This window comes from Macrotis lagotis, chromosome 4, assembly GCF_037893015.1.
Source record: "Macrotis lagotis isolate mMagLag1 chromosome 4, bilby.v1.9.chrom.fasta, whole genome shotgun sequence".
In the NCBI taxonomy this organism is placed as follows: Eukaryota; Metazoa; Chordata; class Mammalia; order Peramelemorphia; family Peramelidae; genus Macrotis; species Macrotis lagotis.
The window spans coordinates 114,195,191-114,222,183 of NC_133661.1; the positions used below are offsets into that span (position 1 = coordinate 114,195,191).

The following is a 26,993-nucleotide window of genomic DNA, read 5'->3' on the forward strand; positions in this document are numbered from 1 at the left end:
AGAGGCAGCCCCAGGGGGCTCGGAGTTGTGGCTCACAGCAATGGGGGCAGTTTCTTGACCTACATCCCGGGGAGCACCAGGCACAACTTGGAAGATCAGCAGGGGGGACCTCTGCCAGAGCCAGTGTGAAGCCAGCCCTCAGGGCATTCAGTGAGCAGTTTGGATGTGGCAGCCCAGATCCAGGAACCAGAAGCAGGCAGAGATGGTAAGCAGGAGCCCCCAGGCATTTAAGCCCTGAGTGATGAGCATACCAAGGATAGGGGGAGTGGAGAGAGACTTCCGAGGTCTGTCCTCTGTACTTGGAACAGGACTCTGGGGCTCTGACCACATTCAGATCCTGACCACAGTCTAGGACCCCCATAGAACAGCAGCCCCCCCACCTCAACCCCATGGCAGAGGGTATGCTTGAGGTCACTCATAGACCATGAGGTAATACAGAGCCTCATACACGGAGATCCTTGTGTGTGTGTGTGTGTGTGTGTGTGTGTGTGTGTGTCCCAATAATACACAAAAGCTCAGGAGCACCCCAAAACCAGGCACAGGCTGGGAAAATGAGTAAACAGTGGAAAAAAGAGGAACACCATTGAGAAATACATTGTCTATGATCCCAAGAAGGATCAAAATACTCAGTCTAAAGATGAGGAAGGACAAACTCCTACATCTAAAGACTGCAAGAAAAACGTAAATTGGGCTTAGGCTATGACAGAGCTCAAAAAAGATTTTGAAAATCAAGTGAGGGAGATAGAAGAAAAATTGGGAAAAGAAATGAGAGAGATGCAGGAAAAACATTAAAAAGAAGTCAACAGCTTAGTCAAGGAGATCCAAAAAATGCTGAAGAAAATAACATGTTAAAAAGCAGCATGATATAACAGTTCAAAAAGTTATTGAGGAAAAGAATCCTTTAAAAAGAATTAGCCATATGGAAAAAGAAATAAGAAAGCTCTCTGAGGAAAACAAATTCTTCAGATGTAGAATGGAACTGAGGGAAGCTGCTGACTTTACAAGAAATCATGACATAAAACTTCAAAACCAAAAGAATGAAAAACTAGAAGAAAATGTGAAACATCTCATTGAAAAAACAACTGATCTGGAAAACAGATTTAGGAAAGATTAATTTAAAAATTATTGGGATAACTGAAAGTCATGATTAGGAAAAGAGCCTTGATATCATTTTTAAAGAATTCCTACAGGAAAAATGCCCAGAAATCCTAGAAGCAGAGGGCAAAATAGAAATTGAGAGAATCCACCTATCTCCCCCAGAAAGAGATCCCCCCCTTCCAAAAAACAACCCCCAGGAATATTATAGTCAGGTTTCAAAACTCCCAAATCAAAGATAAAATATTACAAGCAGCCAGAATCACACAGGACTTAGCAGCAACTACATTAAAGGCTCGTAGGGCTTGGAATATAATATTTCAGAAGGCAAAAGAGCTCGGAATGCAACTGAGAATCAACTACCCAGCAAAACTGAACGTCCTCTTCCAGGGAAAAAAGATGAACTTTCAATGCACCAGAGGATTTTTCAAATGTTCCTGTTGAAATGGCCAGAGCTGAACAGAAAGTTTGATCTTCAAATACAGGACTCAGGTGAAGCATAGAGAGTAGAGGAGGAGGGTAAAATATGAGGGACTTAATGATGATGAACTACATGTATTCCTGCATTGAAAAATGATACTGATAATATGCAAATGAACCTTCTCATTTAATAGAGCAGGTAGAAGGAGCTTTTATAGATGAAGCACAGGAGAGAGCTGAATTTGAAGATATAATATATTGTAAAAATGGAGTCAATGTTAAAAGGGAAATTAATGGGAGAAAGAAAAAGAAGAGGTGGAATAGGCTAAGATATTTCATATAATAAGATTTTTTTTTTATTTCAATGAGCTATTGTGATGATATGGAAGGGGGGAAGGTGAGGGGGAATGAGAGAACCTTTGCTTTCATCAGAGGTGGCTAGGAGAGGAAACAACATATATACTCAATGGGGTATAGATATCTAGAGTAAGAAGGAGAGAAGGGGGACAGGGAGAAGAGGGGGATGTGAGTGATGGAGGAGAGGGTACATTGTAGGTGAGAGTGATCAGATATAACACATTTTCTTTTTTACTTCTTGCAAGGGGCTGGGATTGGGTGGCCTGTCCAGTACCGCAGGGCTACGTGGTTGCTGGGCCTAAGGGGTGGTATGTGGGCTCGGGACCTCTTGGTCCTGGTGATCTGTCTGCTGCGCCACTCAGCTACTCTGTAGCACATTTAAGAAGAGGGACAGAGTGAAAAGAGAAATTATAGTATATGGTAGTGAGGAAGTACGAATGGAGGGAGATGGTATCAGCAATGGCAATGGTGGAAAAAATATGGAGGTAGCTTTTGTGGTGGACTTATCATAAAGAATGTGACCCACCCATGACAGAGATGGAGGTGTTGGAACACAGACTGAAGCACATTTATTATTACATTTTTTGGGGGGGTTTGCAGGGCAAATGGGGTTGAATGGCTTGCCCAGGGCTGTACAGCTGGGTGATTGTTGGGTGTCTGAGGCTGGATTTGGACCTGGGTGCTCCTGGCCCCTGGGTTGGTGCTCTGTCCACTGTGCCACCTGGCCGTCCTTATGATTATTATTTTATTTTGTTTTGTTTTTTTGGGGGGGTTTTGCGGGGCAACGGGGTTGGGGTGACTTGCCAGGGTCACACAGATGGGTGATTGTTGGTTGTCTGGGGCTGGATTTGGGCTCAGGTGTGCCTGGCTCCAGGGCCAGTGCTCTGTCCACTGTGCCACCTAGATGCCCCTATTTTTATTATTTTAAGTTTAATTTTAATTTTCTCCTCTTTACTTTATTGCTAATGAGGGTCTATATTTTTTGGAGGGGGGGTATTATGTTTACTCTTAAACAAGAATATTTTAGTAATGTATAAAAAAATCATTTGTATAAAAACAAAAAATAAAAACTTTTTTATAAGGTTGTTTGCATCTCCATAAAAGCAGGGATCATGTCCTGTCTAAATTCTGTATCTATTTCAGATTGAGCACAGGGTCACACACATAGTAGGCATTTAATAAGTGATTGCTGAGTGAAAGGTAAATTAAAAAAGAAAAACCTGAGAAACTGTAGATTAAGATTTACAGCTAACAATACAGTGAGATATATAATTCTGATCATCTATCACTTTTTTCCTTAATAACCCAAACTTTTTATGCTATCTCCCTTTACATGTACATCTTCTGTTCTTTAAAAGATAGAATGGATATAATTTCTGTTTGGTAAAATCTAGAATTCACAACTGCTTGGTCAAAACCAGTTCAGAATGGGAAATGTTAGAAAGAAATAGCCAATTTAAGAATTATGTTGTTTATACTTCATATTAGGTATTTCTTTACCTATGGGGTTATACCTTGGTTACTAGCCATCAGGATCATTAACAAATGGAAACTGCTTTGGGACTTTACAAGCATGTATGAGCATAATAAAAGGGAAACGAGTTCAGGCTATACATTCCCCTGTGACGAACAAAGCTAAAACATGACACTTAAACAAATGAACAATTGGTTTCTAAAAGTGAATTAACTGAAGGAGATGTTATTAATTTCCTAACTATTTCTTCCATCTACCTGGCACTGGATCTTCAGTCATTCCATCCTCAGGATGGATATATGCCCTTTGAGATGATATGATGTGCATACCTTAGGCCTAAAACCTATTGACCACTGGAAATTAATCATGAACAAGACATGAACAAGTAGACCAGAAGCAAGCAGATTAGATTGTTTTGAATACTGACTCAGCATTACTCATATAAAATGCCATGACTTTTACTTATATTTAAAAAGGAATGATTAGCTTATTTCATTTCAGTGAAGTTGAAGTTACACACATATATAAAGATTTCTGGTAGTAAAAGGCCTAGAATATTCTCTTACAGTTTTCTTAAATACATAAAGTAAATGTAGCAAAAAAAAGCTATAGTTTACAGTTAAAAAATAAAATCCCCCAATTTCAATTTGAGGACTTTTGAAAACCCATCAGGGAAAAATAAAAAAGTTCAGTTATTAAGAATCCAACAGGCTGTATATTAGATTGTGTGTGTGAGAGAGGGTAATGGTTACTGGAGGTGGTAGAATTGATTTGGCTTCCCCCAAAAAAGCCTGATGACTCAACCACTTGTAAGGAAGTCTCCAGGAAAGCTGAGTCAAACTGCCTCAGCTTAATGGTAACAGTAACTATCTGCTTTGACTGTCAACCCTACCTCTATGTATCATCTCCTCTTTTCTTAAAATCAATATGTAGCTCCATAAAGAAAACAACACACAGCTGTCAGATGGAATAAACAAACTGGAAGTTAAATATTTATATAGCTGTCGCCCAGATCATGGTCTGGAAAATAAATACCAGAGGGTCAAATCTCACCAGCAGCCTGGTTTTGTAGAGTCAGTAAACTAAGAATGATTTTTTATATTTTAAAATAAATAAAACTTTGTAAAAAACATTTTAGCTCACTGGCATACAAAAACAATCTACATTTGACTACCTGGTCCTAATTTGCTGACACCTGCTCTAGATATTGCAGTCTTCAAGGGTATATACTACCACTACTCATTCAAGATGATCAAGTTTCTTCTAGCCATAGCCCAAGCTACACAGATGAGATTGTCTTGGACTATAACTATTGTATTCTTCCACTACTGAAGTGTACTAATTTTGTGAATTTATAGTAACATATAATTTGGAAAAGGAAGGAATCTTAATGTTTATCAAATCCCATACATCCATTTGACAGGTGAAGAAACTGAGGTCCCACAAGGTTAAGTGACTCAAGGTCAAATAGATAGGAAATAAAAGAGTCATGATGGGGCAGTAATGGCTGACTAAATGTATTCAATCACTTAAACACATATTGATCAACTATTATACACAGACAAAACTCAGGAGAGAAAGGGATAAAAAAATAAACATGATCTTGTGCCCAAGCTCATAAGTTAATGTAGGAACCTCTGATATAGTTGCTTCCTTGTAAGGCAGAATAATAAAAATAAAAATATGCAATAACACCTTTCAAAGAAGAGAATTCATTCAATATTTGTTGAATCTTGAATGAATAATATTTCACATTGCACATCAACATTTTATAGTTTGTAAAGTACTTTCTTAGCACAGAATCACAGTTCTGGGAATTAAAGGGGTTTCTGATGCCATCTGTGCCAATTAGTAGCTGAAGAAGAATATTCTTTGGTCATTCAGTTTTTGACTGACAATATAAAATACTGGGGGGGGGGACCCATTACTTCTACAACACATTTTTGGATGCCTGATTGTTATGATTATTTTCCCTTAAATTTAACCTCAGTTTAACTCTAGGAAACGTCCATGCAAAGATCTTGGTGTAGTTCACTAATTCTAATTTCTCTTCCATATAACAACCCTATCATATTCTAGATTTCAATCAACTCAGCAGTGAAATTGGGATAGAATAGACTAGAGGACTGGTTTTTTTTTTTTAGGTTTTTTTGCAAGGCAAATAGGGTTAAGTGGCTTGCCCAAGGCCACACAGCTAGGTAATTATTAATATCCCCTAGAGGACTGTTAAACGTCCCCTTTAGTTCTAGATTAAAGATTCTATAATTCTGTGTCCTTCCCTAAATCTATTCTTCTTTGGACAAAATGTTTTCAGTTCTTTTAACCCATCTTCACATAGCTTGATCCCAAGACCGTTTATTATCCTAGTCATTCTCTACTAGACACAAACCAACTTGTCAATGTCATTCCTAAAATGTGGTGTCCAGAACCTAAGACGTGGTCTAAACAGCACAGAGTAAAGCAGGATCATCATCTTCCTGGTGTTGGACAGGCAGGTGTTTAAGGTAGACTATGAACAAGTTAGCTATTCTTGAAGGCCTTGCCTTGATACTGAGTTTCTACTCTGCTACAAATATACAATCTTTTTTTTAAAGGTTTTTGCAAGGCAATGGGGTTAAGTGGCTTGCCCAAGGCCACATAAATAGGTAATTAATAAGTGTCTGAGGTCGGATTTGAACTCAGGTACTCCTGACTCCAGGGCCGGTGCTCTATCGACTGCACCACCTAGCCGCCCAACAATCTTTTTTTAAAAGATTTTATTTATTTTGCGTTTTACAATTTTCCCCCTATTCTTGCTTCCCTCCCCCATTCCCCACAGAAGGCACTCTGTTAGTCTTTACATTGTTTCCATGGTATATATGTATTGATCTCAGTTGAATGTGATGAGAGAGAAATCATATTCTTAAGAAGAAAAATAAAGTATAAGAGATAGCAAAATTACATAATAAGATAACGATTTTTCTCCCCTAAATTGAAGGTAATAGTCTTTGGTCTTTGTTCAAACTCCACAATTCTTTCTCTGGATACAGATGGTATTTTCCATTGCAGATAGCCCAAAATTGTCCCTGATTGTTGCACTGATGGAACGAGCAAGTCCATCAAGGTTGATCATCACCCCTATGTTGCTGTTAGGGTGTACAATGTTCTTCTGGTTCTGCTCAAAAGATGAACAATCTTTGTAGCCATGACTCCTTCAACTTGGTATTTATGAAGTGGATTTTTTTAATCAAAGTTAAGATTTTACATGTGCCCCTATTAAATACTATCTTACTGGATTTAATCCAACAGTGTGGCCTGTTTGGATCTTTTTGGACCCTGTTCTCCAAACTATTAGTTGTCTCTTCTGACTTTGGCTCATCAGTTTTGATAAGGATGTCCTAGGAGTTCAAGAAAGTACTGCTGATTGACTGAAGGATCCATTCCTTTTTCTAAATCATAATTCCAAATCACTTATTGGTAAAAATTATAAACAGCACAGAACCAAGCACAATATCCTTGAAGCAGTCTACTACAAACTCTGGTAATGTTTTCCAAAAAAATTAGATTAGTCTTTCAGGACTTATTGATGAAGTAATTTGAACACCCCTTCTTTTTTCCAGGTGTTCACTAACCATTAATGATACTTTCTGAAATTCTACCAGAATTGAAGTCTCAGTGGCCAACAATTTGTATACTCCAGTCTTTATCTTTTTGAAATTTGGAACAACATTTACTCTTCTCCAGTCCTCTGGTTTATCTCTCAATCTGATTTTTTTTAAAATCAGAAACAATAGAGAGGCAGTATAACTGAATAAACAGCAAACCAACTTTGGAAGATCAAGGTTCAAATCTTGCCTCTGATTGATGTGGCTTCAGTTTGGGCAAGTTATTTAACCTTTCAGTTTCCTAGGCAACTTTCTCAAAGTTTCCGATCTCCACTGTTAGAGGGAGTTTCCTCACCAAGAGTTCCCTACATTTATGGAAAAATACAGGTCCAGATATAGTCTGAAAATTCAACTACCAAATTAAAGGCAATGGTTTAGTAATCACAACTCTTCTAGTTCTTTCAGTACAAGACTAGAGAACTGAGAAACAAACTTCATGAAGTATGTATAACATGCTTAGAAAATTTGCAGATGACACAAAGCTGGGAGAGATAACTACCACACTGGATGATAAAGTTAAGATACAGAAAGATAGGAATAGGCTACAACTTAATAAAGGTAAATGCACAATCTTTGCATTTTTGTCTAGAAAATCAAATCCATGAATATAAAACAGAGACTAGATAACAGTTTATCTTAAAAATATCTCAAGGGCAGCTGAGTGGCACAGTGGACAGAGCACTGGCCCTGGAGTCAGGAGATCCCGAATTCAGATTTGGCCTCAGACACTTAATAATTCCTTAGCTGTATGGCCTTGAGCAAGTCACTTAACCCCATTGCCTTAAATAAATAAAAAAATTCTTGAGATTTTAGTGGAATATAAACTTCTAGGCCATCTCCTAAAAAGAGTTATAAAGAAAGACTCAAAAGTTAAAGCAAAAGACTGGATTAGATTGGATATGCAGAAAAAGGACAATGACCTAAAATTGGGTTTATTTCTTTTAATATTCACTAAGTTATTAAAAATTAAATGAGAATCTAAATGAGTAAGTTAAATATTCTTTTCCCACCCAAGTGGAAAAAAATAGCAGTTTTTAGAGAAGAGATATGCTGAATAAATTGGTATAGGTTTCCAAAAGAAGGGGATTATCAGTTTTCTCTGTGAGGTCACTCTCTATTAATATTTTAACAGCTCTTACAACAGATGATTATAAATTAGGTGAATTTATAAGCATGTCAAATCTGATTAGTAAGTATAGAAGACAGGGAGACAACAGAAAAAGGAATGTTCACATTAAATTAACATCCTGAGTAATTTCAGTAATTAAACAGGAAATAGTTTGACTTCTTCCTACTTTAAAAAAAATCAGGAAACTAACATACAACAGAGATGGAGTTATTAAAGATAATAAATGTTGGAAAAGTCTGCCAAATATCTTTTTCTTGCCACCTCATTATAAGAAAAATCTTATAACTAAACCAAAAATTAAAACAATGTCATCATTTGGATTCATTACTAGGTCTTGTGATAGCCAAAGGGATAGGCAGGCATCTAAAATTTTTAGGTTTCAAAGGAAAGGCAATTGTTTCCTCAGTGGGTTCTCTCATGCAACTTTATAGCTTCCAGGGTGATAGGTTCTTTTGTTCTAAACTAAGAAACTCACAGTGGTTTAATTTACTGCTGCATTATTATAGCTACTAACTACTCACACCTCCAAGGCTGGTAAACTCACTGATCTAGACAGTGCTACCTTAAAAGGATTTTTGGATGGGTCCTAGTGAAGGGAAGAAAAAAAAGGACATAATGTTTAATTATAAGAAATGATTGAAATAGGCACAGACATACCCCGGGTGCCTCTGCACTGCAGCAAGCTCTAAACTTGTTATCGTTAATGGTTTAAATTTCACTGTGCTAATCATTTCAGGACACAAGCCTTTCTTGATAATCTAATGAATTATTCCAACATCCTTCAGCAAAAAAAAAATCCTCCATGACAGCACTAATTACAAGACGTTTTCCCAGTGCTTATGTAAAATATGACAGAGCAGCAGCTTAGGGAATTGCAGAAAACTGCTTCTAATTTCCACTGAGAAACTGACAAACACCTCTCTTTCATCTCTCCCAGCTCTCAAGTAAGATTTAACTTTCTCATTTAGTTAATTACCGAGTGAGGATCATCATTTCCCCGGATCGGAGCGGCACAGAGCCTTTATCGTGTTAACTTGTGAACTTGATCGATGGCTGCTGCTAAAACTTAATAACTTCACCCCCTGGCAAATTGTAAGATAAATATAATAGGAGAAACTCTGACAGTAAAAACCTGCCAGAAATGAGCGCTGTGTTTATGTTTCTTTGCAGGCAGCAAAAAAACAACCGACAGCTTATTACTGGGTGCGTGTTACTTATATTTAAAAGACTCCAGGCAGTTAACTTTCTGCGTACTGTTCAAACTTTGCTCACAAGAAGAAAAAAAACATGGAAAGCCTCAGTGAAATCTACATGGAGGAGTAGGGAGACAAAAAGAGAGAGAAAAGTAAATTCCTAAATCATGATTAGTTGTGAAACCTTAAAATGCTTTGGTTTGGCATAGCAAATATTCTAGCAGGCAATAAAATTAAGTGATAAACTCCTTAAAAAAAAGATCCTGAACTTTTAAGACCTTGTAAGATCTATCATTGGGGATAGTGCAGAAAAGAATTTTGCAGCACTCCAATTTTCCAAAGACCATGAGCCCATGTCTGAAGAATTCAATTAACTGCAGTATTCCTAGATCTCTGGCATCTCAAAAACCCCCAGGGTTAGAAAATCATTCACTGACTATACTATTTAACCCTTTCAGTGCTCTTCTCTAATCTGAAAAGTATCATGCAGTCAAGAATACTTAAGTCTGAAATCCTGTTTCGCTTTTTCTATCCAGATTACTCCCATTTGAGAGGGTTGTAACAGCAGTCTTTTTTGTTAAATGTATATGTGAAAACAGTAGTTTAAAATTTAATTGAGGTAGAAGTGGTATCCTTGGCCTGGTATCCATCTATATTTCATTCTAACTAGAAATCTAAGTTTTATGTTTTTCATGGTGAATGGCTAACAAGGACAGCAGATATAATAGTCACCATAAACAACTAAGTTCAACCTCAGTAGAAATGAAAAACAGGAGTGCTTTGCTTAACAAAGACCTCCTATGGCTAGTTATAGGATATAATAGCCCTAAAAAAAACACTGCTGATAAGTCTTTAAATTTTTAGGTTTGCTTACCCTAATGATGCAAAAGGAACATAAATATTAAATCTAAGAGCTGTCTCTAAGGCATTAGGATTTTATTATTTTCCACTTACATGTTAACACTGGAAAAAGGTAACCTGGATGTTTGCAAAGGTATAGAAATATGTTAAGGATTCCAAGGCCTATCTTCCTAGATACTATATCAGAGACTGAAGTGACTTAAAGATAATATTGGTGCCTAAGAACTACATAATAGACCTTATTGGCCACCATTTTGTTAACTTTAGGTCAGAGAATGAGAAAACTGGGAATGCCTCTGCATTCTACAATTACATTCACTTACCTAAGGGCTTAATTTGTCAATTTATTTTGTTTCTCTTTATCTTCAGGAAGGAATGAATCAATTATTTCAAAGACATCATTCAAACTATGTCTTAGAGAATCAATACAAGATGTCAAACTATATCATGAAATCATAAAAATGGAAATGATTTGATACTGGCAAAAAAAGAGAGGTCAATCAATAGAACCAATTAAGGTATACAACATATAGAAGCAAACAGATACAGTAGCATAGTTTTGATAAACCTAAAGGCCCTACTTACCGAGGGAAGAACATCTTTTTTTTTGAAGGGGAGAATTAAAAAGAATTTATTATAAGTATGTCAAGATAGTTGTAGTAGTTGTCCTTCATAATTGAAGAGAACCATATCCTCATACATATGATGGCATTTGTACAATATGTCTATTATAGTGAGGGGAAATATGCCCACACTCTTCTCATTGCCTTTCTCAGAACCATTATCACCCCATGTAGTTAGACTACCCTGCCATGGCAAAAAGCAGGTAATAGAAAGACTGCAGACTTGGTGTCTCCTTCCCACCAGAATCTCCCCCAACACTATTTGATAAGTAGGGCTGAAACAATGGATAACTGAGTCAATATAACTTTTTTTAACTTCTTTTTGGCAAGGCAATGGGGTTAAGTGACTTGCCTAAGGTAATTACTGTCTGAGGCCGAATTTGAACTCAGGTCCTTTTGACTCCAGGGCCAGTGTTCTATCCACTGAGCCACCCAGCTGTCCCTGTCAATATAACTTTCAACATGATGCACATGTCATTAATATTCTTTTTCCCCCAATTGACTTAAGTATTTTTTCTACACATAAAACAATTTTCAACATTCATTTTTTGAAAGATTGGTAGTTTCAAAATTTTCTCCCTCCTTTTTTCCCTGTTCCTGCTTCCCAAGTAATGTGATACAGGCTATACATGTGTAATCAGGTAAAACATATTTCCACATTAAGGATTTATTATTTGATTTAAAACATTCTGGGAAAACTGGACAAAGTCTGGCAGAAATTAGATTTAGAACACTTCACACTATATAACCAAGATAAGCTCCAAACAGAAATAAGACATATGTAAACATTCATATCATAAATAGGAGCAGCAAGAATAGACATTATTTTTTAGATCAATGGAGAGGGGAAGAGTTCAAGAGTAAACAAATGACAGAGAAAAATGAAGATAAAATAGACAATTCTGATTATATAAAATAAAAAAATTTTTTACAAAAATTTAATGCAAAATTAGAAGGTAAATAAGTACCTGAGGGAGGGGAAAAAACCCCCAAAACAACAACAGAGAGACATAAAACTTCTCTGATAAAGGTCTGAGTTCCAAAATCTGTAAGAGTTATTACCCAAAGATGAATGGTTAAAAGAAAACATATGAATGGGCAATTTTCAAAGGACGAAACTCAAGCTATTACAATTATTTGAAAATGTTACAAATTACTAATAATTCAAGAAATACAAATGAAAATAATTTTGAGGCACCCCTGCTCCCCCATACCTATTAAAATGGCAGAAATGACAAATGAAGAAAACAACAAATGTTGGAAGGTTGTTGAAAAGCAGGTATTCTAGTGAGTGTACTATTGGTAAAGTTATAAATTGGTTCAGCTGCTCTGAAAAACAATTTGTATGCCCAGAGAGTTGCCAAACTGGGAATGTTTGAATCAACTACATCACAATGGCCTAAATGGTGCCCCCCCCCGAAAAATCTGAGAAAGTATCTATACATATGAAAATATTTGTTTTTTAGGTTTTTGCAAGGCAAATGGGGTTAAGTGGCTTGCCCAAGGCCACACAGCTAGGTAATTATTAAGTGTCTGAGATCCAATTTGAACCCAGGTACTCCTGACTCCAGGGCCAGTGCTTTATCCACTACGCCACCTAGCTGCCCCATATGAAAATATTTATAGCAACTCTTTTCATGGTATTGTGGAATGGCTAAACAAACTGGGATGAAAAGGAATATAATGAAGTTGTAAGAAATGATGAAAAAATTAAGATTCTTATATGACACAGAGCAATGTGAGCAGCACTAGAACAATTTATACAATGACAACATTATGGAGGAAAAAAACTGCAAGATTTTAGGACTTTGATCGATTTAATGATGAAATATATCACTCACCTCGACTTAAAAGTGATGTCTTAAGACGTGTGTGTATGTGTAATATAGGGACTTCTTCTTTTGGATTATGGAGCGATGAGGTATAGGTTTTGTTTTTCAGGTTTTTGAAAATTTTTTTCACATTTCTTTGAGCAAAAAAAAATGGTGGGGAAGGTAGTGGGAAAGATAGATTTTAAAATTACTTGTTACTGAAAAATAAAAGTTAAAAATTATTTCACAAAAAAGAGCAAATTGAACAATCCAGGACCATCACTAGAATATAAGTATCCTAACCAGTGAAAGCTATAATGTGATGAAATCTTAGTTTTCTTGGCCAGCAAGTACACTATTAACAGTTTTCATGATTATTTCCATTCACTTGTGAATCATGGCACACTGTGGTTACAGAGGCAAACAAACAATATGGCAGTTGATTCAATGCATCAAAGCTAAATCTGTTTATTTTGTAATTGTCAAATGAATGTCACATCCTAGGCACAATGGATCTAAATTCAGTTTGATTGTATATGACCCAAGGATACTAACACAAGGAAAGAATATAAAAATGACTAATTTTCCTCCTGTTTAAGATTCTTTCTCCAGTCATCAAATTCATTACAGCAGGCAAAATTACAAATGTTTATTATAGAAAACCTAAGAAAAAGAGTCAGAAGCTGGTTTTGGGGAATCAAAATAACATGATATGATGAGTTTGAGTCCTTAGAGACTAAGAGAACAGAAAACATGAGAAGAGACTAAATGTTACACTAAGATCACCTTTTTTAAGTGGAACAACAGTAATGCTTGTTGGACAAACAGTTCCTCTCCCACACTGCTAAACAATAAACATCAAAAGGGAGAGGAGATGAAAAACTATTTTCTTAAACCACTACTTAATGTTTCAGACAGGCCAATAAAGTTTAATTGTCCAGAATCTGGTTGCTCTTTCTGTATAACTTTCTCTGATAGAAGTTGCTCATCTGGATGTTAAATGATGTTAATATTGCCAAAATAAAATTTCTGTGATGGCAGAAAGTTTAAACTAAGAGTTCTGTCTCTCCCACTTCTCCTCCCTTTGCTTAGCTTTATGAAGTTTACTTCACCTATAAATAACAGTGAAGGAACCTTTGGGTGCCAGAGGAAATTACAAAAGCCTTGCTGAACTATTTTTATTCAACAGATGATAATAGATGTGAAAAATGAAAATATGATTTATGTAAAGTAAAAAAAGAAAGCTTTCTCTTACACTATGATTTTCATTTAACAAGTAAACAACTCAAGTTTAAAATCTAGGTAGAACTTGCTCATTGAAGAAAGCTTTGGAAAGTACACTTAAAACCAGGATTAGAAAAGAGAAGATTTAGTGGTGTTTCAAGAAGCCAACTCAGCTTTCTACAAGAAATTCAGCTCTTTCCAAATGCTTGTTAATGCATGTTAAATGCGGCAGGAAATAATCCTTTGAGGCAGACAGCACAGGACTCTCTGAGCTGCACTGAATGAAGTAAATGACTTGTGACTTCTGAAGTCTTGGTTATCTGCAGGTAAAACTTTAATAACCCTTGGAACATCAAGGGACTGAAGTCATTTCTCTCTGGAATTCTTGGGTAATTGTTTTCTTAATTTATCCAGGAAAAACTTGGGTTTGGATACAGCATGTTTTTTAGAAGTAGAGACCAAAATAACTTGTTCAAATTTACACAAGTTAGCACGGCTGGGACTAAAACCCCTAAAATACTTGATCAGACTGACTACAAATTTTCTGAAATAAAGCTTGGTGTTTTTCCCTTTACCAAGTTAATGACTGGAATATAGTATAGATACCCAAAGACCAAAACTTTTACTGGTAAGCTTAGAGAGCTGCCCATAACACTGCAATGATCTTAGTACCAAACTGAGAACAATGTTAAATGTTATCTTGAAAGCTATATTAGAACTAAGCACAGGAAACTTAAAAGTAGGAAGGGTTCAGAAGCCATTTAGTCCGACCATTGTAAGGTATTCCTTTTCTTTCACCAGAATCCATTGAACAATATTATCCACAAATGGCAACTCAATCTTTGTTGAAGGTATTCAGTGAGAAGTAGTCCAGTACTTCTTTCTACTAATTCTTTCATATCAAACTTACGCTTGCCTTTCTTCAATGATGAAAAAGGGTAAAAATATCACTTGTACAAAAATATTCATAGCAGCCCTGTTGTGGTGGCAAAGAATTGGAAATCAAGTAAATGTCCTTCAATTTGGGAATGTGGTATATGTATGTCTTGAAACATTATTGTTTTATTAGAAACCAGGAAGGGCAGGAATTCAGGGAAGCCTGGAGGGATTTGCATGAACTGATATTGAATGAGATGAGCAGAACCAGAAAAAACATTGTATCCTAACAGCAACATGGGAGTGATGATCAACCTTGATGGACTTGCTCATTCCACCAGTGCAACAATCAGGGACAATTTGGGGCTGTCTGCGATGGAGGATATCATCTGTATCCAGAGAAAAAACTATGGAGTGTGAACAAAGACCAAGGATGATTATCTTTAATTTAGGGGGAAAAAAACCTGATATCTTATTGTCTGATCTTGCTATCTCTTATACTTTGTTTCTTCCTTAAGGATATTTTTTTTTCTCTCTCATCACATTCAATTTGGATCAATGGAAACAATGTAAAGACTGGCAAATTGCCTTCTATGGGGTGGGGACCGATGGAAGTAAGATTAGGGGAAAAACTGTAAAACTCAAAATAAACAAAATCTTTATAATTCAAAAAAAATTTAAAAAAAGTTTGCCTTTCTTCAATTTCTGCCCAAGGCTGCTACAGTTTGGTCTTTGGAGGCTAAGCAGGACAAGCCAACTTTCTTCTACATAATGGTCTGAAAAAACTGAAGATAGTTATTAAGAATCTATCTTGGGGCAGCTAGGTGGCACAGTGGATAGAGCACTGGCCCTGAAGTCAGGAGTACCTGAGTTCAAATCCGGCCTCAGACACTTAATAATTACCTAGCTGTGTGACCTTGGGCAAGTCACTGAACCCCATTTGCCTTGCAAAAACCTAAAAAAAAGTCTACCTCAATTTCTCTTCTCTAAAATAAACATCCCTATCTTGTTCAAATTACCATAGTGTATAGCACTATCTCAAACAATTTCACCACCCTTGTCACTGTCTGCCAGATACTCTAGTTTCCAGTGTCCATTTCTGTAATGATGCTTAAAGCAACACAAGATTCCTCATGGTCTGACTAGAACAAAAAAATAAAGCAAGCCAATTAGTCCTGAATTATATACTCCTTTTAATACAGACCAAGAACAAGGTTTCTTGGCACAGTTGATTCCCATTTAACTTGTGATCCACTGAGACCTCCAGATCTTTCCCAAGCAAAATGGTGATTAGATATGCATCTCTTACTTTGTATTCATGAAGTTGCTTTTTTTGAATCCAAATATAAGATCTTACATTTATCCATATTAAAAAGAATCAATTTATCCAATATGTCAGCTAGACCTTCCAGTTTTGTCAGATTTGAAAAGCACGCTGTCTTTGTGTTTATATTTTTTCAGTCATGTATGACTCTTTGTGACCCCCCTTTGTGGTTTTCTTGGCAAATATACTGGAGTTTGCCCATTTCTTTTCCAGTTAATTCTATAGATGTGGAAACTGAGGCAAATGGGGTTGTGACTCGTCAAACAGCATACTGTCTAGTCAATAGTAAAAAATTTAACCAACAAAAGTTCCTGGTATATTCTATTGGTGATTTTTCCAAAATGATAATTAATCATTAATAATTATTGCTTTTTGGATCTAGACATTTAATAAAATTTTTATTTTCCTTACTATTACCTCATTATACATATTTTCATATTTCCCACAATAGTCACTATAGTTGTTCATAGCATAGTCTACAACAGAGATTTTAAAATAATTTGCTAAAATTGAGAAAAACTTCAGATCTCACTGCTGTAGCAATCAAGTATCAAAATAGGAAATGAAATTAGTTTCTCATGATATAATCTTTTTAAATTTCTTTTTTCTTCTTTAAATTTTATCAAGCATTTTTAATATTTCCTCCAGTTAGATGTAAAAAATGTTTTAATGTTTGTTTTTAAAACTTAAAATTATGGTGTGTGTGTGTGTGTGTGTGTGTGTGTGTGTGTAGTATACATTTTACAAATATTTATTTATATTCAAGGTGTTTCCCCTCAAAGAACAGAAGCTGTATTTTTTTTCCCTTTTGGACAACATTTCAAGTCAACTGACATTTACACTCTCTTTAACTCTCCTAATAGTGTTACAGTTCTTAAGAATCAAACGTGTAGGGATGTAAATGGTTTAACATTATTGAATCTCTTATGTTTTCTCTTTCCTGTTTACTTTTTTTTATACTTCTCTGAAAAACAAATTTTCTCTTCAGTTTTGGTCTTTTCATAAGGAATGCTTCAAAGTACTCTATTTTATCACATGCCAATTATTTTTCTCCTAAAGAATTATGCTTAGTTTCACTGGGTAGGAGATTCTTGGTTTTACTCCTAGTTCCTTTGCTTCTTGGAATATTATATTCCAAACTTTCTGACACAGAAGCTGATAAATTCTGTATAGTCCTGATTTTTCCATGATATGCAATTGTTTCTTTCTGGCTGTTTGAAATATTTTCTCCTTGACCCAGGAGTTTTGGAGTGTGTATTTTATATATATATTCCTTAGAGTTTTCATCTTGGGGTCTCTTTCAGGAGGTGACTGGTAAAACCTCTCAACTTCTATTTTACCCTCTGGTTCTAGGATATCAGGACAATTTTTCTTGATTGTGTCTTTTTTTTTTTAGATTTTTACAAGGCAAATGGGGTTAAGTGGCTTGCCCGTGGCCACACAGCTAGATAATTATTAAGTGTCTGAGATCGGATTTGAACCCAGGTACTCCAGACTCCAAGGCCGGTGCTTTATCCACTATGCCACCTAGCTGCCCTCTTGATTGTTTCTTAAAAGATCAAGTCCATGTCTTTTTTAATGATCATAGTTTTCATCTTGTCCAGTAATTCTTAAATTATCTTTCTTGGATATACTTTCCAGGTTAGTTGCTTTTCCAAAGAGATATTTCACATTTTTCTATTTTAAAAATTCTATTTGATTGATTCTTGATCTCATGACGTCATAAGCTTCTACACACCCAATTCTTATTTTTTTTTTTTAGGCTTTTGCAAAGCAATGGGGTTAAGTGACTTGCCCAAGGCCACACAGCTAGGTAATTATTAAGTGTATGAGACTGGATTTGAACTCAGGTCTTCCCGACTCCTAGTTGCCCCTCAATTCTAATTTTTAAAGAATTATTTTCTTTAGTTAGCTTTTGTGCTACCTCTTTTACCATTAGGCCAATTCTACTTTTTCCAATTGCTTTCTTCAGTGGATTTTTGTAGTTCTTTTTCTATTTGATCAATTCTACATTTTTAGTGAGTTCTTTTCTTCAGAGAATTTCTGTGTATCTTTTTCCTTTTTTTGTTCTTCATTTACCAAGCTGCTGACTTTTTTCTTTCATGATTATCTTACATCACTCTCATTTCTTTTCCCAATTTTTCTTCTATCTCTTTCAGATTATTTTTAAGGTCCTTTTGAACACTTTCAGGAGTTCTCTTTGGGTCTGAGATCAATTTACATTTATCTTTAAGGCTTCAAACACAGATTTTTGACATTGCTGTGCTCCTCTAAGTTAGTATTTTGTTCTTCCCTGTCACCACAATAGCTTTCTAGGGTCAAATTCTTCTTCTTTTTTAAAATTCATTTTCCCAGCCTATTTTCTAACATTTAAAGTTCAGCTCTGCTCTTGGAGGGAAGCTTCTTGTGCTGACCTGGGGCCTCTACTTGTGATGAGGTAGATTCCTGGTGGCTTTCTCAGACACTGCCTGTACTGGACTGGACTGTGCTCTTGTCCAAGTGAGACAGACCTTTCCTGCTGACCTTCTAAGTTGTTTTTGGCTGGAAAATTGTTACACTCTGTCTTTTTGTTGGTTCTGCCATGCTAGAATCCATTTAGGGGTGGTTTTTGAGAGTTCAGCCAAATTCCTGTTTTATTCCACCATTTTGACTTTACTTCTAGAAATGTAAGCTTCTTGAGGGCATCAACTGTTCCATTTTTATTTTTTATCTTCTAGTAGGCATTTATTGATGCCATCGCAGCTGACTTCCCCTGGAGAATTTCAGTTTATGAGGTTCTAGCTATTCTTTGAGTCCTTTGAAATATGTTCCCTTAAAATTTAGGGTTCAAATATCTCCCCCAGGTTCCCATCATTTCCAGAATTGATATTAATTTGTTAATTTGACTATCTTTAGAAGACTGAAATTATTAAGGTAAGTCAATAATTTATTAGCTACTGTGGAAAGAAGAAAGAGAGCAAAAAAGTGTAAGGTTATAAATACAAAACACTTTTCACACAAATAAAGTCAGATCGAAATAAATGGAAAAATGTCAGTTGTTCATGGATAGACCAAGCTAACAATAAAAATGACAATTTTACTGAGATTAATCTACTTACTCAGTGCCATACCAATCAAACTATCTAAAAATTATTTTATAACTAAAAAAAATAGCAAAATTTATCTGGAAGAACAAAAGATCAAGATTATCAAAGGAATCAATGAGAAAACATACAAAGGAAGGTGGTCTAGCAGTACTGATCCAAAACTATATAATAAAACAGCAATTATCGAAACTATTTGTTATTAGCTAAGGAGTAGAGTGATGGATTAGTAGAATACTTAGGTTTAGAAGACACAGTAGTAAATAACTATATTAATGTAGTGTTTGATAAACTCAAAGACTCTAGCATCTAGGATAAGAACTCAATATCTGACAAAAATTGCCGGAAAAACTGAGAGAAACTAGGCAAAAACCATCATCTCACACAAGATAAGGTCAAAATAAGGGCACGTGACTCACACATAATGGGTGATAGCATAAGCCAATTAGAAGAGTAAGGAATTGTTTACCTCTCTGATCTATGGAGAGAAAGAGAATTTATGACCAAAGAAGAGCTAGAGAACATTAGGAAATGCAAAATGGATAATTTTGATTATATTAAATTGAAAAGTTTTTGCACAAACAAAACCAATATAACCAAGATTAGAAGGAAAGCAGGCAGCTGGAAAACAATTTTCACATTAGTATATTTTGATAAAATATATAGATAACTGAATCAAATTTATGAGAATACAAGTCATTTCCCAATTGATAAATAGTCAAAAGATATGAACAAGCAGTTTTCAGATGAAGAAACTGAAGTTATGAGAGTCATGAAAAATTATTAGAGAAATGCAAATCAAAAAAACTCTGAGGTACCATTTCACACATATCAGATTGTCTAATATGATGGATAAGGGAAATGATAAATGTTGGATGGGATGTGGGAAAAATGGGACACTGATACCCTGTTAGGGTAGCTGAGAACTGATTCAATCATTCTGGAGAGCAATTTGGAACTAACTATCCCAAAGGGTAATAAAATTGTGTATACTCCAACAGTATCAGGGCAGCTAGGTGGCGCAGGGGATAGAGCACCAGCCCTGAAGTCAGGAGCACCTGAGTTCAAATCCGGTCTCAGACACTTAATAATTATCTAGTTGTGTAGCCTTGGGCAAGCCACTTAACCCCATTTCCTTGCCTAAAAAAATAAAATAATAATAGTCCAACAATACTGCTACTAAGTCTGTATCTCAAAGAGGTCACAAAGATCTGTATGTGTTCGCAAAGAATTGGAAATTGAGGAGATGCCCATCAACTGGGTAATGGTTGAATAAGTTTGTCATATATAAATATAATGGAATATTATTATTCTATAAAAAATGATGAGCAAGAAGATTTCAGAAAAACCTGGAAAAACTGACATGAAATGAAGCTGAGTGAAGCAAGCAGAACCAGAGGAACACTGTACACTTCAACAGCAATACTATGTGATGATCAACTAAGATGGATTTAGCTCTTCTTAGCATTACAGTAATCAAGGAAAATTCTGAAACTCTATGACAGAAAATGCTATCTACATTCAGAGAAAGAAATATGGAATCTGAATGCAGATCAAAGCATACTTTTTTTTTTTTTAGGTTTTTGCAAGGCAAATGGGGTTAAGTGGCTTGCCCAAGGCCACATAGCTAGGTAATTATTAAGCACCAGCCCTGGAGTCAGGAGTCTGAGTTCAAATCAGACACTGCAAATAGACAATGATAAAGGTCTAAAAGTCAAGAGGAGAAAGAAATTGAGTTGTATTGCCTTGGATAATTGAGCAGTACATTCAATGTCTTTAAATTTGTCTTTGAAACAAAAGCATCCTAATATCATTTTTTTTTCAGTGATGTATGATTGCAGGTATGCTTACAACTGATGTTGTAAGCACCAAAATGGAAAGAAAGATGTGTATGGTGGATAACAGGCTAAACCATATAGGCAACCAGGACTCAGAAGAGGAAGTGCCCTAAAGGTTGTCTCAAGGGAGCTATAGGACTAGAAAAAGAAGTTCTTTGGTCATGTGGGAAGAGTGAAGGGTACCCAAAGGACAGTCAACATATCTTACATGTATCCATTCAATGTCTAAAGATCTAGAAGGAAATCCCTAGCCTAATGGATTCCATCTGGAGAGCTAGACAAGAGCCAAGAATGAAAAGGTATGGATATAGTTTGCAATTTGCACAACTGGAAAGAGAATATACATCTACTGATATATCCAAGTAAAACCTTCCAAAAGCACATTCTAGTTATGACTCTTATCCTCCTAATTAGTCACTTGTTTGTAACTAGGATTTTAAGCATTTTTATGTGAACCTCTAAGGAAGCTGGTTCTATTACTTGTTCCTTTTTTTAAGATTTTTTTTTGCCTATTAATTTTTTGGTGTCTCCATTGTGATCCCCCCCATATTATGGATATTATCTATAGTTTACAGTCTTTAACATATGCCACTTGTATCATATATTTGACATGCGTTGATACCCAGTTTAGCATTTTACTAAATATAGTCTCAAACGATGTTTCAAATATACCGTAATAAATTACGCTTCTCAAGGGCTTAAAATATCTTACTGTTTTTTCATAAAAATTATCCATTGAGATTATTCACTGACAAAGGGAATAAGGAAGGATGGGAAGGACAAAAATATAGGACTCAAAATCTTACAAAAAATGAATGCTGAAAACTATTTTTGTATATATTGAACTAATAAATATATAAAAATATCTAACAAATTGATTTTCAATGTGAAGGGTCAAAGTGATGGTGAAATACTTGCTTATGGGATTATAGGAAGAAAAGTATTTACTGGCTGAATTGCAATTTGTTGGTCTCCAGATTCACTTAGCCATCACCATACTCTCAAAGTAGTTATATACCTTGCTTGTACTTACCATATCTTTAACCACTCTATCTGATTAACATCTTGATGTTACAGAGTTGCATTAAATTCTACTATACCAAAAATTTTAAACCAAAAAAGTATTCCCCAAAAGATATAGACAGTAATGGGTTGGAAATTTCTTTACATACATCTAAAGAGGAATAAAAAGGGAGGATACTCAATATGTAGCAGGGATATTTGCCTCACAATACTTTTAGACAATTTTTCAAGGCTATTGTCAAAACACATCTCTGTAACATTCAAATTAGTTGAGAGGCAAGAAAAAAGAAAGAAAAAACCAAAGATGTCCAGACTGATAATCTTGAGGGTATCGCTCTATAAAAACCTAACTTGGTTTTACTAGGAAAGCAAACTTCCAATAGCTATGAAGAACATTTTGCTTCCTTCCAAATTTCTGTTCTCATTTTAGGAATCAGCAAAGGAGAAAAGACAGAAATCAGACCAATTCCAGCTGTCATCAGCACCCCTCTTTCAAAAATTGGCAGAAAAACTCTGGTATCTTGTAATTTTGCCTGAAGGTTATTTACATTTTCCCCACATGAGCATCTTTTTTATGGGATTTCATAAGATCAAAGACTGCAGATGTGGGCCTTTCTGAGAAAAGACACTGAATTCTGAGAAATGGAGTATTCATTTCAATTTTTTTCATAAAAGGACAAAATCCCACCAAGGATATAGGGAAGATGGAAAGAAGAAGGGAAAATGAGGAGTCAGAGAAAGATGTGAAAATTGAGAATCAAAGCCTAAAATGACTTTTGTGAAGGTCGCGCTTTACTCCACTGCTTTCTGCCTAACCAGAGTGTGGGTGGTACGTAGTAGCTGTAGTACCTTTAACTAAAAATACCTCTATAAACATTTTTTTGGTAGTACAATGCATAAGAGTTACTTTATTTTATAGTGATGAATAGAAATTGATGAAGTTTCTTTTCCTGGAACAAGACAGCCCAGAACAGTTCTTAGAGGTTCTTTCTTGTTAAAAGAAAAACAACAACAAAAAAAGAGTCAATATCATAGGACTGGAAGATCATAGAATTAGAGTTCTGGGATCCTACTTGTTTTGAACATCAGACATTTTACTAGCCGCATGATCCTGAGCCAAGTCACTTAATCTTCTATATTGGCTTCCTCTACTCTAAAAAAAATGGGAATAACAGTTCCAGCCTGAAAAATTTGTTATGAAAATCAAATAAGATAACATTTGTAAAGGACTTAGCATAGTATCTGAAATATAATAGGTATTTAATAAGTATCCTCTTCTATCTCCTTTCTTTCATTAACTGACTTGTGATGATTTGAGGTTGGGTCAATTCACCTCTTTTTACTCTAAAATGAGAGGGCTGACTCAGTGTTCCTTCTGTCTCTAAAGTTCCATGATTATATGATTCAAACAACTATACTATAGAATGGCTTGTTGATCTGCATTAGTAGGGTAAGATTTCTCACTGGGGATTTCATATTCCAATAAAATCTCAGGTCTGGACAAAAACAACATCCCAAAGGAAGATCAGAATGTTTGCAACACTGTTTATGTACAAAAATCTCTTCAAGCTTACTTCTTGCTCTATCTCCCCTATGCCAGTGTATTGCAGGAACAATGGGATTTAGGGCCCTAAGAAGGGAATGGGCCAATATATTTAATCTCTCTACTTATGCTGTTTCTCTTTTTTTTCCTTACTCTTATTCTTTTCTCATTAGCAAGTCCTTCTTCACCATAGTGTTTAGTGTTTAAGCTTGTTGCATATTTGAAAGGTCTCTGTTCTACCCTTTAACCTCTTTAGATAAAAGATGTTTTAGAAATTCAACATTCAAAATGAATGTTGACCTCACTTTGGGATTTATTTTCCATCACTTTTTTGTTAATTATACACAAGGGGATCAAGTCAGAGCAATATCTCCATGAGGAGCTTAGAGGCACAATGAAACTACTGGAATGCTCTCATCATTTGGTCAAAAGCCATGGCTATGGATCAGAAGCAAGTCTGCTTTTGTCTGCCATTCCTGACTGTGGAACTTGGAGATCTCAAATGATATCCATGGTCCTCATGAATATAATGCATATAGGAATAAATGAAATTGACTTGATTGACAAATTATAGATAGATAAAACAAATAAGATAATGAAGGTAAACACTTTGAAAACTTAATATTATTCACTGTTATTATTCACTGACTTTGGCTGGAAGAACTAAAATTTTTTCAGAGTTTAACTTCAAATAGAACAGAACCTTGGTGGTCTTTAAGAATGAGACACCAGGGGGCGGCTAGGTGGCACAGTGGATAAAGCACTGGCCCTGGAGTTAGGAGTACCTGGATTCAAATCTGGTCTCAGACACTTACTAATTACCTAGCTGTGTGGCCTTGGGCAAGCCACTTAACCCCATTTGCCTTGCAAAATCCTACAAAAAAAAAAAAAAAAGAGAGAGAGAGACACCATACATATTTTCTTATTCTGTTTTACATACACAAATTTATAAATATATATGTAATATATAATCTTATTATATACATATTTATACACCCATACACACCCCCCCCCATTCACCCCATACTCCTTGAGACCAACTAAATTTTTTTATTTTAAAGATTTTTATTTATTTTGAGTTTTACAATTTTTCTCCTAATCTTATTTCCCTCCCTCAGCCCCCCCTCGAAGGCAATTTATCAGTCTTTACATTGTTTCATGGTATACATTGATCCAAATTAAATGTGATGAGAGAGAAATCATATCCTTAAGGAAGAAACAAAGTATAAGAGATAGCAGGATCAGACAATAAGACATCAGTTTTTTTTGCTAAATTGCAGAGAGCCCCAAATTGTCCCTGAGTGTTGCAATGATGGAATGAGTGAGTCCAGTCCATCAAACCAACTAGATATTTTTAATGCTAATGCAAGTAGAGTGAGAGTATAATCTAAGAAATAGGGGAAAGAATCTTTCTTAAGTGCTCAGAAACCCAGAAATCAGTTTATGTTTATATAATATGTTTATATAATCAGTTTATGTTAGTTTATCCACAAGTCATTGCATCCTTCTTGGAGTACAAATTTATCTTTTCCTATATTCAAAGTCTGCCTATATCTTGAAATTGGACATTAAGCTCACAAAACAGGACTTAAGTGAACAGAAAAGATTTTTTAATATATTGTATTCCATACTATTGAGGTAGACTGGTACCATCTAGAACAGTGAAGAAAATTGGGTATTCATAGAGGAACTGTATTTTCAGAAAGAAAAAAAGAACTGGGTGGCTAGGTGGTGCAGTGAATAGAGCACCAACCCTGGAGTCAGGAGTACCTGAGTTCAAATCCGGCCTCAGACACTTAATAATTACCTAGCTGTGTGGCCTTGGGTAAGCCACTTAACCCCATTGCTTTACAAAAAAAAAAAAAAACCCTAAAAAAAAAAGAAAAAAGAACCATGACCTGCTGATCAAGGCTGTAGGTTCAGCTCAAGGGAGCTGAGCTAGTTCTGGACCTAGAACAGAGGAAAGATTAGTCAGGAAATTTCTGTGTAACATCAGCTGAATCAGATTTCAGGTGGTTTTGAGGATAGCAGTCTAAATCTGAAGTCAAGTGGGGAGAGTTGAGACTGAGGCAGAAGATGATAGGAAAAAGATTATGAAAGCTAGAGGGAGAGGGAGAAAAGAGGATGAAAGGGAAATAAAGAGAGAGAGAGAGAGAGAGAGAGAGAGAGAGAGAGAGAGAGAGAGAGAGAGAGAGAGAATGAGAATAAGAAAACTAAGGATAACAGTTAAGTACTGACTACTAGTAAGAAAGGCTAGTGACCACAAGGGCTAAGACTACAGGAAAAGCTGGGTGCAGAACATCTGTAAAAGACTTATCAGTATTGCAAACCCATATCAAATTAAATAATAGAATATAATTGCAGCTTACCAAATCGGCATATAATTAGTACTCATTCAATGGTCCTATAGTAAGAAAGCTGTATATTCCACAAGGGTTAGTTTCTATATTTTATGAGACTGTATCATTTAGATATGAGAGGGGAGAAAAAGGTCATCAATCTCTGGGCAAAGTTTTGGCTAAAAATCCCTCTCTATGCTCTTAAAGCAGGGGCAACAGAAAAGAAATAGTTAGGAAAATTTTCTTTTTTGGAGGCAGAGGCTGCTAGTTCATTGCATCCCTTCCTGAATAAAAAGGAATTGACAGGGCCTATCATAATTGGTTGGAAAGCTATAATTAAGAGAAAGTGAAGGAATCTGGTTCATTAAAACAATCTTATGATCATTTTGCTTCTGAACTTACTATTACTCCATTATATTCCCAAACCACCTCCATACCACTGCATGATCTTGAACTATATTCCAAGAATGCACTACATTCTCACATAGGGCCCTCAGAATAAGTAGCTTCCCTAAGATTCGGCTCATGTGCCATAGGAAACTCTTCCTGATGCTCTTAGTTGTTAGTATTCTCTTCCTCCATCTCAAATTTTCATATAAATATTTGTCTGTTAAACACACTGCATACTCCCATTAGAAGACAAGCTCCTTGAGGGTAGAAACAGTTTTTTTTTAAAATTTTTTAAATTTTTTATTTTTGGATAGAAACAGTTTAAAAAAATTTTGTCCTTATATTTCCAGACCTAGTATGATGCCTTCTACATTGAAGGGGACTCAATAATGCTTGATACATTAAACTGGCTCCTTCAAGGTCAAATTTCTCCATGAAGCTTACTAGCACCCTCAACTGAAAATAACTTCTCCTTCCTCTGAATTTCCATATCATGTTCTCCATTTCTGTTGAGATCACTGTCCTTCCAATCAATAGATCCACATACATTTATAAATCATCTATTGTACTAGACAAAAGATACAAATACAAATAATTTTAATAATATAATCACTACTCCCAAGAAACACATACTCTTAAGAAGGAAACAAAAGTGCATAGATACTGGATACAGAATAATACAAATTAATTACAAGATAGGGAGGGAGAGAGTATCAGCAGTAGGCCGAGGTGGAGGACATTATGAT

General features: G+C 35.6%; 1 protein-coding gene across 18 annotated transcripts in view; it reads right to left on the bottom strand.

Moving 5' to 3' along the window:
- Window positions 1-26,993, bottom strand: part of BTRC (beta-transducin repeat containing E3 ubiquitin protein ligase) — a 220,775-nt gene that overhangs the window by 56,534 nt on the left and 137,248 nt on the right. The window lies entirely within an intron of this gene.